General features: G+C 44.0%; 2 pseudogenes; both read right to left on the bottom strand.

Moving 5' to 3' along the window:
- Positions 1-11835: 11835 nt before the first annotated feature.
- LOC114270814 (amino acid transporter AVT3B pseudogene) lies at positions 11836-13438 on the bottom strand (annotated as a pseudogene).
- Positions 13439-14774: 1336 nt separating this feature from the next.
- On the bottom strand, positions 14775-15435 carry LOC114257992 (putative ATP synthase 24 kDa subunit, mitochondrial pseudogene; annotated as a pseudogene).

The following is a 15435-nucleotide window of genomic DNA, read 5'->3' as shown; positions in this document are numbered from 1 at the left end:
TTTTTTAAATTTTGTAATGTAAATAATTTGGAGAGTGCAAACTACAGAAATTTTAGGGATGCGAAATATTTCAATTTATAATTATCTTATAAATTATCAATATAATATACATAATTTTAAAAAAATTTAGAGATGTGACCGCTCCTGCCTACACTCCGTAGATCTATCCTTGATTGTATTCTTCGTTAGCGCATGCCATTGCCAACTTTTTCTTCTACAAATTTTACTATGCATTGAAGCTATATGTGCGCAGCATGAGGAAGCAAAACAACCACCTTGATTTAAAACACAAAAAAACATGGAAATACTGATACTAATTGAGATGGAGTTTTTATGTGCATTAGGGCCGATCTAGGCCCAGGCATAGTAATGCGCCGATCTATGGGCCGTGGTAAAAAGGGCTTAGCAAAGTGGACCATTGCTGTTAGCTCGGTCCAAGTATGGTTACAATCACCATGGTCGTAGTGGTGATAATTAGCTCGGTCATAGTATTCGGGGCCAAGGTGCTTGGGCTTCTTAAGGTGGACCTTGCCCTTGTTAGCTTAGTCAAAACTTGCTGCAGTTAGCTCAGTCTAAATAGACAAAACTGAGGTACAAGTGAAACAAGAGCGAGCTATGTCGTACAATTGGGAAGGCGCTAGATTAAGTATGACGAAGGGCTAGTGTTAGCTCAGTCATACTGTTCTCTAACCGTGGTAAAACCATCTCACTTGGTTTAAGCAATGAGGGGGGTGTTGAAGAATAAGCATTATCTTTCAGGAGTGTGATTCCTAGAAGGACTCTACATGGAGGAATAAGAGTCCTACTAGGATTGTGCCAGGCAAAAGCTATAAAAGCTCTCAACAGAACCTATGTACAGGTAACACAACTTTGATTTTCAGAATACACAGAGCTTTTGTCTATTTGTCTATTTTGCTGACTTAGGCATCGGAGAGGTATCCGGCACACACCCGCCGGCTAGCTCACATTTGTGTTTTCAGGGAATAAAGCGACGATGTTTAGAGAAGCGTAAACTTGATCAACAAGATCATACGAGAACATTATTTCGTGCTTGTACAATTGGCACTGTCTGTGGGAAGACACAAAGAACAAAATCTTTTGATCGAGTTTTCTTCTTTAGTTGAAACCAATGGCGCACAATGAGGATTTGCCACAATCTGCTATCGACGGACAAACCCCAGAGGGAGGTGGGAGGCGAGAAGGTTTACCTTCTATCCCACCCATGGCGGATTTAGAACCCCAGCAACAGAACCCCCGGAGGGATGCAGGGGGAAGACAGGGCAGCAGCCCCCGTCGCTTTCAAAGTCCTAAAAGACAGAGGCGGAGGTTGGACCCCCAGGTTCTGGAGGATCGCGTTAGAGAACAAGACGAGTTAATTAGGAAGATGGCGGCAGACATAGAGTTAATAAAGCGCCAGATAAAAGGAAAAGGGGTGGCGATAGGAGAGGGGCGCAAAGGCAACACGCCCCCTCGCCACTCGAAAGATCGTGGTAGGCATACCACACCATCGCAAGCAGAAAGTAGGAGTCTTAGGACAGGCGACACTCAATCGCGGACTTCCAGGACTCGTTACTCCAGGTCTGAAAGAACGAGAACTGAGAGGTCGTATACTGAGGGAAGCACCTATCGGCCCTCACACACGCACCAGACATCATCTAGGCGCACGGAGTTGCCTAGATCATCTGACTTGTGAACTGTACTTAAAGAAAGGGCCCAATGGAAGGAGGACACCAGGGCTCGCGACCCGCACAAAGTTTTAGCCCTTCAGCATTTAGCCCCTCGGACGCATGGTAGCATCGAGATAGGAATGCCAATGCCGCGGCTTGCTTACGAACCAGCAGACAAAGTATTAGCAAGGTTACAAAGCTCGTCGTTCGTTCTGGCAATTGAGAACGCACCACTACCCTCAGGCTTCCACCAGCCCAAATTCACCACTTATGAGGGGAAGTCCGACCCCTACATGCACCTAAGCCACTTCCGCCAGGTTATGGCAGTATACCGGCGAAACGAGGCTTTAATGTGCATCCTATTTCCATCCAGCCTTGGCGACCTAGGTCTAACCTGGTTCGAAAGGCTACCAGAAGGCAGTATCGCCTCCTGGGCACAATTGGCAGAGGCGTTCGTGACTAGGTTCAGAACAAACACCAACACACCAGTGGAGATCGATCAGCTACTCTCCATTGACATGGGTGACAAAAAGACGTTGAGATCCTACAACAGTCGCTACTGGGAAACCTTCAACCAGATTGGGGATTGCCCTACAAACCTCGCCATTGCACAATACAAACGGGGCCTGCCAGTCGGTAACAAATTGAGGGACTCAATTACTATGACGCCACCCCTCACGATGAAGGCCTTAATGGAGAGAGTGCACCAATATATTTACGTGGAGGAAGATAGCGTCCGTGCTAAAGTGAAATCTTGCACAACAACAATGCTAGATAAAAAGACTACAGCAAAAGTCAACACGGTAGAACAACCAAGCAGGAATGGGCGAGGCAGGCGGGCCAATAGGTAGGACCCAGAAAAAAGGAGGTTAAGAGTCTGCACTGCCATCACCACTGTGTTCAATAAACCCATCTACCGAATTCTCAGCGAGATAAAAAATGAACCCTTCGTTCGGCGGCCAGCCAAGTTGGGAGTAGCACAAAGGGGTTACGACGAGAGATCCCGCTGCATCTTACATGATGAGAAGGGGCACCTAACTGAAAACTGCACACCCCTAAGGCAACATCTAGAAGAATTAGTAGCTTCTAGTCACCTAGACCAATATATTAAGGGGGGAACACAGCCAGCTCCCCAGGAATTCAACAGGCCAAATGGGATGCCAGTGGACGGACCACCCCAAGGCGTAATCAATGTAATCCATGGCATGATAGAACCTAAGCGGGTATGTGAACTCAGTGGGATGATAAAGAATGCAGAACACCTGAAAGAGGTACTAAGTACACAACCCGCCATCAAAAAGGGCAAAACAGAGGCTACGAACGTTATATCTTTCTCAGACAAAGATCTAGCAAGGCTACATTGCCCTCACAATGACGTACTGGTGGTGACTTTGCGCGTCAAGAATTATGATATCAAACGGATTCTGATTGACCAAGGAAGTTCATGCGAGATAATGTATTATGAAACCTTCAAACAGCTAAAACTAGAGGACAAAGTCTTGGCCCCTGCAACATCCCCCCTAGTTGGCTTTAACTCAATGCCAAAATGGCCAGTAGGCAAGATAATCTTCCCAGTCAAAGCTGGGACCATGACTAAACAAGTGGAATTCTGGGTATTGAAGGTCCCTTCCACTTACAACATAATCCTGGGAAGAACATGGCTGCACACTATGCGATCGGTAACGTCAACCTACCATCAAGCACTTCGGTTTCCCAATGAAGCTGGAGTAATTGAAGAGGTCTTGGGAGACCAAATCATGTCAAAACAGTGCTTCGTCACAGTAAATGGCAGCCGAGCTGCAAAAGGATATGTACAGATGGTAGAAAAACCAGAGAACAATGAACTATTTACGGATGTTGGCAAGGCAGCAGAACAGAAGGCAGTGGAGGACTTGGTTGAGGTAAGGGTGGACGAAAAGAACCCGGATAGGTTCTTTTTGCTAGGCACGTCTTTGTCCAGCACTGAGAGAACTGAGTTAATGGAATTCTTAATCTCAAATATCGAAGTGTTCGCCTAGACGCCATATGACATGCCTAGCATAAACCCTAACTTCATCTGCCACCAACTTAATGTCCACCCAAATGCCAGACCAATCATACAGCGCACTCGCAGATCAGCACTCCACCACGCGGAGATAGTGGCGGAGGAAGTAGGAAACTTGCTGGAGGCAGGAGCCATCAGAGAAGTGCACTATCCCAGGTGGATATCCAATACTGTAGTAGTGCCAAAAAAGAATGAAAAATGGCATGTTTGCGTGGACTACAAAATAGTCAACAAGGCATGCCCAAAGGATAACTTTCCCTTACTCAGGATAGACCAAATGGTAGACTTGACGGTAGGGCACAATCGACTTAGCTTCCTTGATGCGTATAGAGGTTACCATCAGATCGGTATGTATGAGCCAGACCAGGAGGTCACATCCTTTACAACGCCCAGAGGATTGTATTGTTACAAGGTCATGCCCTTTGGCCTAAAAAATGCAGGGGCCACATTCCAACGGATGATCACCAAAATGTTTGAACCATTGTTAGGAAAAACAATGGAGGCTTACACAGATGACATGGTGGTCAAAAGCAAGGATGAGAAAGACCATCTCAACGACCTAGACGAAATGTTCCAAATCCTAAAGAAGAACAAATTGCGTCTAAATGCATCTATGTATGCATTCAGCGTAGGATCAGGCAAATTCCTAGGCTTTCTCGTGACCAACCGAGGTATAGAAGAAGACCCCTCTCAGATCAAGGCAATCCAGGATCTAGAGAGGCCCAACACAGTAAAAGAGGTGCAATATCTCACTGGCCTAACTGCCACACTCAACCGGTTCATAAGTCGGTCATCAGATAGATGTCGATCATTTTTCCAAGCATTGAAGGCCAAATTTGAGTGGGATGAAGAATGCGATCGCGCCCTAGAAAGCCTGAAAGACTACATGACTTCTCCTCCATTGCTAGTAACCCCAGTACCTAGAGAAGAACTCTTTTTGGACTTGACAGTTTCACAGCATACGGTCAGCGCAGTGTTGGCCAAAGCGAAAGGGATCCAACACCTGCCTATCTTTTATGTTAGCAAGACCTTGCTGGGGGCAGAAACTAGGTACCTACCATTGGAAAAGCTGGCCTTAGCCTTGATGATGGCCTCAAGGAAGTTATCACATTACTTCCACGCCCACACCATAATCGTCCTAACAACTTTTCCCTTAAAAGCTTTGTTTGAGAGGGCGGACTTTTCTGGGCGAATCTTGAAGTGGGCGGTGGAATTGGGACAGTTTGATATCAAGTTTCAACCTAGAACCGCAATAAAAGCCCAAGCTTTGGTAGACTTTGTGACAGAGTTCACACCAGGAAGTCATCACATCTGCCCAGTTGACTTGACTAGTACAACCAAAATGGGGACAGAAAGTGCCGCAGGAAATATGCAACCCCTAACACAAGACATCCAGCCACATTGCAAACCACACAGGCTTGAGGATCAGAAGGAAGAAATAAACCATGCCATTCCCAGTGAGGACTCCTCAACAAGTAAAAACTTGGAGCAGTCAGATAGTAAAAAGCAAACCCCAACAGCAGGCATGGACTTGGAAGAAAACATCAGCAACACACATGACCCCAAGACATCATCCGATACCTCCACTTGCTGGAAGCTATTCGTTGGAGAGATGTGGAAGCTCTTTGTGGATGAAGCATCCAACAAGCACGGTGCCGGACTTGGCATAGTCCTCATCTCACCAGATGTCCTAATAGTGAAACAAGCAGTCAACAATGGCTTCCCATCATCAAACAATGAAGCGGAGTATGAAGCGCTTTTAGCAGGCCTAAAATCAGCACTCTTCATGAAGGCCACCGAGCTAATGGTTTACAGTGACTCCCAGCTAGTAGTAAACCAGATTTTAGGCAACTACGAAGCAAAAGATGAAAGGATGGCTAAGTACCAAGAGTTAGTCAGAAAGAAAATCATGAAATTCGACGTAGTGCGGATAGAGCAGATCGGCCGAGAAGAAAACAGTAGAGCAGACAAACTAGTAAGCTTTGCTTCGATGGCAGATACATCCATCCCACATCCATTACTGATCGACTTCCTACCAAGACCAAGCATTGAAGAACCCGAAGTAACTGAGGTATGTTGTGCCGACCTAGGCCCTTCATGGATGGATCCCATTATAATATTCTTAAAAGACGGCGTCTTACCTGAAGAGAAGAAAGAGGCCAACAAGATCAGAGCAAAGTCACAGCGATTTTGGCTCTCTCTATCACTGGCCTTGCACAAAAAATCCTTCACAGGACCTTACCTGAAATGTATTCATCCCAACAAGGTCAAGGCATTCTTGTTTGAGATACATGAAGACGTATGTGGAAGCCACCAAGGGGGAAGATCATTGGCCTATAGAGCAATTTCACAAGGATATTGGTGGCCATACATGCAAGCAAATTCAGAAAAGTATGTCAAGAGGTGCGAGAAATGCCAAAAGTTCGCACACCAAATACATTAACCAGCCAGAGAGCTTCTACCATTAACTAACTCATGGCCCTTCGCAATGTGGGGCTTGGACATAGTAGGACCACTTCCAATGGCACCCGGCAACAGAAAGTTCTTTCTTGCAGCAACAAACTATTTCACAAAGTGGGTGGAAGCAGAAGTACTCGCATCAATAAAGGACAAAGATATGAAGAAGTTCGTCTGGCAGAATATCATCACTCTGTTCGGCATACCGAAGGGTCTAATATCTAACAACGACACTCAATTCGATGGCAAAATTTTTAGAGGCTTTTGTGAGGAGTACAAGATAGAATTCTACAATTCTACACCAGCATACCCCCAAGCAAATGGCTAGGCGGAAGCATCAAACAAAGTCATCTTAGATGGATTGAAGAAAAGGCTGAAGAAAGCAAAAGGCAAGTGGGCTAAGGAGCTTCATCATATTTTATGGGCTTACCGTACCACACTCAGCGGTCAACTGGAGAAACACCTTTTTCCTTGGCCTATGGCATAGAAGTAGTAATCCCACTAGAAGTTGGCCTCTCCACAATTAGAAGCGAAAATTTTGATCCAAACTTAAACGGAGAAGCCATAGCCTTAGAACTCGACCTTGCAGAAGAAAGAAGAGAAAGAGCACTGGTTCACATCGCCTCATACCAGCAAGAGTTATCAAGAAAATATAACAAAACGGTACATCTAAGGCAATTCAAGATTGGAGATTGGGTGCTGCGCAAAGTAATGAGAAACACTCTGGTACCTGGAGATGGCAAGTTAGGGCCTAATTGGGAAGGACTATACAAAGTGGTTGGCCTAGCAGGAAAATGGGCATATCACTTGGAAGATGGAGACAGCAAGGCTGTTCCCAAGCCATGGAACACTGTTAATCTCAAACTATTTTATTTCTAGCTTTTCATTAAAGTACTTGTAATTTTTATTTTTTCAATAAAACAAGTAGTTCCCTTTTCAGCACAATTCTTTTCTTCTGTTAAAGTTATTTTGGTGAGCTAGGGGCAATGAAAGCAAAGTTGGCTGGAATAACCAACACTTGGCTCTAGGTTGGCAGGAATAACCAACTTTGAGCTCTCTTCAGTCGAGATCAAGATCTAGGCTAAAGAAGTTTGGCAGGAATAACCAAACACTTGGCTCTAGGTTGGCAGGAAAAACCAACTTTGAGCCCTCTTCAGCCGAGATTAGGATCCAGGTTGAAAAAGTTTGGCAGGAATAACCAAACACTTGGCTCTACGTTGGCAGGAATAACCAACATTGAGCTCTCTTCAGCCGAGATCAAGATCTAGGCTGAAGAGGTTGGCAGGAATAACCAACATTTATTTCTCTTCAGCCGAGATAAAGATCTAGGCTGAAGAGGTTGGCTAGAAAAACTAACACTTATCTCTCTTCAGCCGAGATCAGGATTTAGGCTGAAGAGGTTGGCTGGAAAAATCAACATTTATCTCTCTTCAGCCGAGATCAGGATCTAGGCTGAAGAGAGTTGGCAGGTGTAACCAAACAGATTACAAGGTTCCAAGACCGAGATAAGTATCTCGGCCAGAATAGAAAATGCTAAACTTTATACAAATTATAGACGAAAAATAAATGCAGGTATGGAATAAATCGAGCAAAAAGAATAAGATTTCATTTAAGATCCAAAACAAAGTTACAAGAAGAGGGACTTTATCCCGGTTACAAATTCTTTCCAAAAGTAAAAAGAAGAAATTACAGGATCAAGCAAAAAGGTCATCCAAATCGGCATCCATGTCAACCCGAGCTTCACCACTCGGTAGCCCGGTGTTGGCAGGTAGGTCGGTCACTGCCACATCTTCAACTGAAATGGACACCGGTGGATCCACCTGAGCTGACTGGGCAGTTTGGAGACCAGGATCAATGGTAGCAACTGGGGTGTTGTTGGGCTCTGAAGATGCCTCATCTTTCTCCCCAACTTGAAGAAGTTTTTGTTGAATGGCATTGGCGTAGTCCGCCATATAGCTTGGTATGAAGTGAGGAGAAGGGTTCTGAAAGACCTCAGTTTCGTGGCCATAACCGAGCTGAGACAAAGCCGCCTTCCATCGGCATTTGAAGAATATGTCCTTTGCAGCTTCGCACTGCAGGATGTAGGTGGCTTCCCCGTCTTTATAGCTGCGGTCCTCAACGTCTTCTGCGCTCTTCTTCAGCTTGGCTATTTTTGTGTCTTTCTTTTTCTCTAGCTTGACCAGCTCACGCAGATATTTGTCTTTCCGTTCGGCCAAAGCTTTTTGCTTGTCCGCTTCCGCCGATTTGACCAGCTCAGTAAGACAGGCGATTTCGGTCTGTAGCTTGGTGGTCTTTCGTTGGGCTTCTTCTAGTTCGGCCGTCTTAGCGTTGGCCTCGACCACGGCCAGATGTGTTGTCTTACGCAGCTCTAACACGCGCTTGTGAGCAACATGATTCTTCTGCATGGCCTACAAGAGGAGAGAGGACAAATATTATTAAAACCGTGCAAACAGATGTTAAAAATTAGAAAGATAAGCAAAGGGAGAACTTACCAGCACCATCGATTTTGTTGCCGAGCGAATGGCCTTCAGCTCGGTGAGATGGTCGTGGTGCTCCATATCGGCTGGCAGGCATACGCTCTTGGCGAGGTTGAAAGCCAGCAAATGGTCTTTCTCTGCGACCACTGAGTCGGTGTTGGTAATAGCTCGATTCTTGAAACTTATCCTTGGTGCCCATTCTGAAGAGCTTGCCCGGTCTGAACACACTGGTTCTGGGCTCAGCCGGGTGGATTGAGGAAGCACAGTGTCATCTTCATCAATAAGTTGTTGTGGTTCGGTTGCAGATGTGCGAGCACGCTTGCCCGGCCGGGATGATGAGGCTCGGGCCGTTGGAAGGGCCACCACTGCCTCATTTGTTTGGCCGACTTGTGGTACCTCGGTTGGAGTAGCTGTTTCGGTGATCAAGGCTCGGACACCGCGACGCTTTGCCATTTCTTGTTCTTTGGTTAAAGGAACGAGGTTGGTTTGGAGAAGAGATGGATCTAGTTCTAGGGAAGGTTCCAGGAGGAAATCTGTCACCCTGGTCTTCCTCCTACTGCTATATTTGTATGTCAGTTCAAAATTGAGTAGCTTGGCCCAACCTCTATCACGATACCAGAGTGCGGCGCGGAGTGCGTCTAAATTGGGGTATTTGTACTATGACTTTAGATGGTTCAAGTTTGCATAAAGAAAAAGGCAACGGTTAGCACGGTGCAAAACTTATAAATAGTAAAGAGTAAAAAATGCACAAGCTTGGCCGAAGTATTCATACCGGCTACTCCCTTATTCCATTTAATATCATAGCCTGGTATTTGGGCTTCTTGGTCTTCGAAGTTGCCAGAAACCCAGAAGAAGTCATCATCATTGATGTCTTTGTCCGGTGTATTTTTTATTATTTTCTCTCGGCGTCTTCTTATTCTTAAATAGTATACCTAGCCGTCTTCATTCTGGCCAAGCGAGTATTGATGAAATAGCTTGGCTAAATCGAGGTTGAGGCCAAGCCGACGATTTAGCTCGGCGATGCCATTTATTATTCTATATGAATTTATGGAAAGTTGGGTAAGGCAAAGTCTTGTCTGCCTAAGGAATTCACAAAGAAGAGGCTAAATGGGAAAACGGAGATCGGCCTCTACAATGGAAATGGCGGAGAAGAGAATGAAACCTTGTTTTCCCCATGGAGTTGTGTCTAGCTCAGCTAATGAAAGGTGAACGTCGTCAGGGATGTTGTAGTCCTTGCGGAATTCGGCGATGGCGCCAGGGGAATTTACTAAAAACCGGTATTTACCCATTTCACTTAAATTATGTATAAATTAGCTCGGAGCCTTAGCTCGGTGTTAAGATGACGTTGGGTATCTCAGTTGAGCGTGCAAAGGTGTGCCTGGCCAAACCTAGTCAGTCTGCAAAGTGAAGATAAAAAGCGTTATGCCCAGACAATTGCACCGGGCTAAATAAGAAGGATAAGCAAATGATAAAAACTCTAGACCGGCTAAGTACGTTGCAACCTTTAGCTCGGTCATAGTGCGAGTTTTTAGCCCGGTCATTGAGCATTAAGGGCCCTAGCCCGGTCAGGGCACAAGTTTTTAGCTCAGTTATTGAGTAAGGTTTCCTAGTCCGATTGGAGCGAAGGACTTTAGCTCGGCTAAACGAAATGGAAGGTTCTTAGACCGGTTGAAACTTAAGGTGTGGCGTGAAGTTTTAGTTCGGTTATTGGGGGAGTTATCTAGTTCGGCTGGGTGCACACCTAAATACAAACAGGTTCCTAGTTCGGTTGAAGTATTATTTTGGATCAAATGCGTCATTTTTCAGATTGTTTGTGAATCTAGTGGATCTATTACATGGTTTTTGGAACAAAGTGATTATTTCCCATTAAAATGAAAACTATAATAGTGTGTTTTGAGAAACATACGAATATTATACTACATACTGCAAGACTATACAAACAAAAAGAAAATGAGATTGAGTTACTTACAGTTTGAAGGCAGGAGGACGCAGATCAAAGCCGCAAGAATGGCAGGGAGAACACAAGCTTTGCAAGGACTATGGTGGTGAAAATGGAGGCTCAGAGGGCAAGAAAGAGAAAATGAATAGTAGAGTGACTAGTTCAGAAGCTAGGGTTTTCGTATAAAGCACAGGTTTTGGGCGGGACTGTTCAAAATTTGCGAGGTACAGAGACGGCTATGACGGTTATACGTGACCAATAAGGGCAGGCCACGTGTTCATGGAAATAAGTAACGATTCAGATATACTTGAGAAATGGAACGGCATACAGAGTAATTGATAAGACGTTTCTTAACCAGGCAAACCGGTAGTCCAGTAAGCGTGAGCTCGGTCGGTTTTGGGCCTTTAGCTCGGCTGGTAACAAGTAATCCCAAATCATGCATGGCAGATGAAATTAAGGGGTAATTGAGAGGGAGTTTTTATTTGCATTAGGGCCGAGCTAGGCCTAGGCATAGTAATGCACCGATCTATAGGCCGTGGTAAAAAGGGCTTAGCAAAGTGGACCATTGCTGTTAGCTCGGTCCAAGTATGGTTACAATCACCACGGTCGTAGTGGTGATAATTAGCTCAGTCATAGTATTCGGGGCCGATGTGCTTGGGCTTCTTAAGGTAGACCTTGCCCTTGTTAGCTCAGTCAAAACTTGCTGCAGTTAGCTCGGTCTAAACAGACAAAACCAAGGTACAAGTGAAACAAGAGCCGAGCTATGTCATACAATTGGGAAGGCGCTAGATTAAGTATGACAAAGGGCTAGTGTTAGCTCGGTCATACTGTTGTCTAACCGTGGTAAAACCATCTCACTTGGTTTAAGCAATGAGGGAGTGTTGAAGAATAAGCATTATCTTTCAGGAATGTGATTCCTAGAAGGACTCTACATTGAGGAATAAGAGTCCTATTAGGATTGTGCTAGGCAAAAGCTATAAAAACTCTCAATAGAATCTATGTACAGGTAACACAACTTTGATTTTCAGAATACACAGAGCTTTTGTCTATTTTGCTGACTTAGGCATTAGAGAGGTATCTAGCACACACCCGCCGACTAGCTCACGTTTGTGTTTTCAGGGAATAAAGCGATGATGTTTGGAGGGGCACAAACTTGATCAACAGAATTATACGAGAACATTATTGATCATCGTATTGTAGCAGCAAAAATAGAAACTCAAGAGGCCATTGCAAAGGCAAGAAACAGTCAGAATTTTTTTTTTTTTTTTTTTCAAACATTCCAATTACAAAATAACAACTAGCTATGTACCAAACGTACTCCTCACTGGAATGATTATAATCGTGCCTTTACAGAAACAATTTCAGATATAGAAGACCAAATCCCTAATACCCCAATAACAGTGCCTAGAATAACTATCCCAATGTCCAAACATGCCCCTTTCCTATCCATTTCGTCTTTGAAGACTAGATAATGAAACAGAGCAGGCAATACAAAACCCAGTGCACAGCAAACGCTGCTTCCAACCAATGACAAGAAATCAGTAAAATTGGGTACAAACAGAGCCACCATGATAACCACCGTAACCAACACCCATCTCATCCACAAGCAGTACTTGCCATTACTTAACCTCCTCTCCACCACCTCATAGACAGGGTGCATCATCAATGGGAATGTGAAGAACAAATTTATACACAAACCCAATTGAACCAAAGCACTCAGCAACCCAGTTCCCATGTTGGCCGTGATTATATCTCTCGTGTTCTGGCCGAATGCAAAGTAACCCAGAGCTCCAAACAACCCATAGGTGGAGGCAATGAACGCCATGGTGATGCCTAAGATTTTCCCAAATTTGTTCTTGTCTTTGGCTTCTGATTCGAGCGGTAAAACCATCCCAACCCCTTCGAATGAGTAGACGGCCACGCCCAAACCGTAAAAGAAAGCAGAGAGACCCCCAAAGGGCTCGACAATGGGTCTATGTTTCATAAAAGTGGAGAAATTCTCAGCGATCACGATACCCATTGCCCCAACATCAACAATGTCAGCAAATATACTGAGAGGAGCCAAAAGGGTGAGAGTTGGGATCGCATTTAAACCCAATTGGAATGGCAAAGAACCCCAAATGTAGAAGCTTTTGGCGGAAATTCCCAATATTTTGGAGGGTAGACGTAGATTAGTAAGGGGGGATGAATTGAAGAGATTGGCTAAGGTGTTGGCGATAAAAATGAGGTAGCCGATGCAAAAGCCAGCTTGGGTGAGGATGATCATGGAGTCGACGGCCAACCTGCCGAGAGAGCCACAAACGGCGTAGCCAAGATCGCCGAAGGAGTTGATCTTGGTAGAGTCGTTGTTGTTGTTGTTGTTGGAGTCGAGCTTTTTACGGATGCGGACGAGGAGCATCATGCAATGGTAGGTGAGGGCGGCGACGGAGAAGATCATGAGGAGGGAGGTGAGCCAGCCGGTCTTCATGAAGGTGTAGGGGAGGCCGAGGACGCCGGCTCCGACGACGGCGATGAAGAGATTGGCGAAGACCTTGGGTTGGGAGGAGAGAGAATTGTTGTTGTTGTTGTTGTTGTTGTTGGAACCAATAAGTAATGGGGTGTCCTCTCTAGGGAGAGATGATGACGATGATGATGATGATGATCGGTGGCCATCAGAGGAGGAGGAGGAGGAGGAGCTCGACTTTCTGCCCAACCCCATAATGGCCTCCCCTTAATCTGATCGGATCTGATCTGACCTGACCTGACCTGGTCTGATATTCCAAAGAGAAACATCAATTTGCATAAAAGGGAGGAGGAGAGAAATGCGTAGAGACTGGTAATGTATGTGTGTATGTTAGGGAGACAAATGGGAGGCTCGGTGGTGAGCGCAGGTTCGGTTTGTTAGGTACTCCCACCGAATATCACGTCTTATTCTCGTTTCTTTAGGGAGGGAGAGTGCTTCTGGCGCCAAAATAAATCTCACATGTTTTCCACTTAACTAACGAGAATTACACCCCACATTGTGTCACTAAAATTTATTTATCCGAAAATAACAAACATTATAATTTTTTTTATTAATTTATATTTTTCTTTCACTGATTCATCTCTCAAGTAATTGTTCCGTTAATTAATAAAGACGGTGAATGTTAATTGCATCTCTAATCCTTCCAATTTTTTATTTTTTTTTTAAATTCAAATTTAATAAAACTATCTCAAATATTTTTATTAAATGTTTATCAAATTAAGAGAGAGTTATTATTATTATTATTATTTTTATTTTTATCAAGTTGTGAACTCATTAAATCTTTTATCAAATTTAAATTTCATAAAAATTTAAAAAGATAAAAGTATTGGAAATGATTTTTTTTTTTCATCAAATTTGATGGGAAAAAATTTGAGATAAGAAGAAAAAAAAATTTAATTATGAAAATTTATTAAAATAATTAGAGTAGTTCATATCAAATTAAATTTTTTATTCAAATTTAAAATTCAATTAGATGAAAAACTTGTGAAAAGATTGGAGATGGATTAAGAGATCATCATTTAGTCTCAAGGTTAGCAGGCCAATATAGGCCCATTTAACTCATCGGATTTTTATCAAATCCAAGCCTGTGGCTTTGGGATGGCCTGAGCGTAATTTTGAAACTTGACTCAATTTGACTTGCTAATTCATGAGAGATGGCTCGTTAAAATTCAATAAATTTTTAAACACATAGTTTAATAAGATTCTGTAGTTAAGATTTTGTACGTGCAGCAATTATTGTACATCTACAGGGAGCTGGGATGCAAATGTTGTGCATCCGAGATGGAGAAACAAATGCGAGGTGTTAATGTACACTAAACCTAACCCATTAACCTAACCCACTACATCCACCCCACTAAACCTAACACACTTACCATCTCCACTACCACCCACCACCTCCACTACCATCCACTACCACCACTCACTTACCTCACACCTCTCCTATATAATAGCTTGTAACATACAAATCAATACACATCAATCTTGTAATATATACACATCAATCAATAATACATACTTTCAACATGGTATCAGAGCAAGGTTAAGAACCTATTCATTCTGCTTCACCGGCGGGCGGCAGCCTCAACTTGGCCGCCCGCCGGACCTCTACACATACCCAGACTGTAACTTCATCTTCCTCTCTCTAGCCATCTCTCTCTCTCTCTAGAGACCAAAGAACACACACCACTCAACAGAGGGACATCACACACATATTCAGACATGCAACGCCACCTTTGCCACGTCGATGGTGCCGCCGCTGCACCCGAGTTCGTCCCTCGCAGCAACTCATCTTCTTCCTCCTCTTCTTCTTTTGAGTTTCCATTGCCTCAACAGCTTCTTTCTTCAGCTCCTCCAACTGTGCTTTGGCAATTTTGAGTTCTAACTGTTCTTCATACTTCGGCAGATCTTCCCTCCTTATTCCAAGTTTCTTATTGATCTTATCAAATTCTGCCATAAGAAGACCCATTCCCTTCTTGTAATTCCGCATGAGTGGTTTCTTAAGTTCTTTTTCAATTTTTTCCAATGCATCCATCATCATAGCCTCTGCACCAAGTTCATCAGTTAGGCCCCTCCTGATTCGAATTTCCCTCAGCGTCAACAGATATGTTCGGGCATCTGGAATATCTTGCGTTCGTGTTTGAATGGTGTATTGAATTCTTTGAGATTCTGAGAACAAGTCTGCCTTTTCTCTAACAGTCTTCATGACCTTCGCATAGTGCTGAACTGCAATGTTTGTTTAAAAGCAAAAACACAAAAACAAGTGTGAGTGGATCTGACACTCCACTTCCTTTTCCTTTCCTCACCAAACCAGCTTTCTCACTCTCGGCACCAACCCACACACCATACAT

Source organism: Camellia sinensis, chromosome 5, assembly GCF_055761805.1.
Source record: "Camellia sinensis isolate YWXY chromosome 5, ASM5576180v1, whole genome shotgun sequence".
Taxonomy (NCBI): Eukaryota; Viridiplantae; Streptophyta; class Magnoliopsida; order Ericales; family Theaceae; genus Camellia; species Camellia sinensis.
Note: the sequence above shows the minus strand (reverse complement) of the source record. Positions and strands in the feature narration are given on the sequence as shown.